This window comes from Penaeus monodon, chromosome 32 (assembly GCF_015228065.2).
Source record: "Penaeus monodon isolate SGIC_2016 chromosome 32, NSTDA_Pmon_1, whole genome shotgun sequence".
In the NCBI taxonomy this organism is placed as follows: domain Eukaryota; kingdom Metazoa; phylum Arthropoda; class Malacostraca; order Decapoda; family Penaeidae; genus Penaeus; species Penaeus monodon.
Genome location: NC_051417.1, coordinates 36,246,950 through 36,247,419, shown reverse-complemented (window position 1 = coordinate 36,247,419; position 470 = coordinate 36,246,950).

The following is a 470-nucleotide window of genomic DNA, read 5'->3' as shown; positions in this document are numbered from 1 at the left end:
CATCTCCCTCCTCATCCTCCTCTTTACCAAACTGTTTGACCAAACTTTCTAACTTTCTTTCGTGTCAGGGAAATGTTATTAGCGTCTTCGCCTTCGTTTATTCTTTCTACTTATTCTTTTCTCTCTTTCATGCCGTTTCTCCTTTTTCTCCTCTTCGTCTTTTCCTGCTCCTCATTTTTTTTCCATTGCCTCCTATTTCAGTTACGCAAATTCTACATTCTGCCATTTATCATTCTTTGACTAATGATTCAAAATGTCTTAACCTTCCTTCCTCCTTTTCTTTCGTAAGTACAAATACATAATTTCGAACTAAAGAGGAGCAAATTACACTTTCTGGTGATAATGATCAAATTCCTTTAAATCAGATTTACTAACTACTAATTACAAATTACAGATTATGGCGATAATGATTAAGGTCGTTGAGAAAGCAATTAGTACAATCACGATAGAAATAACAACCATCCTTATCC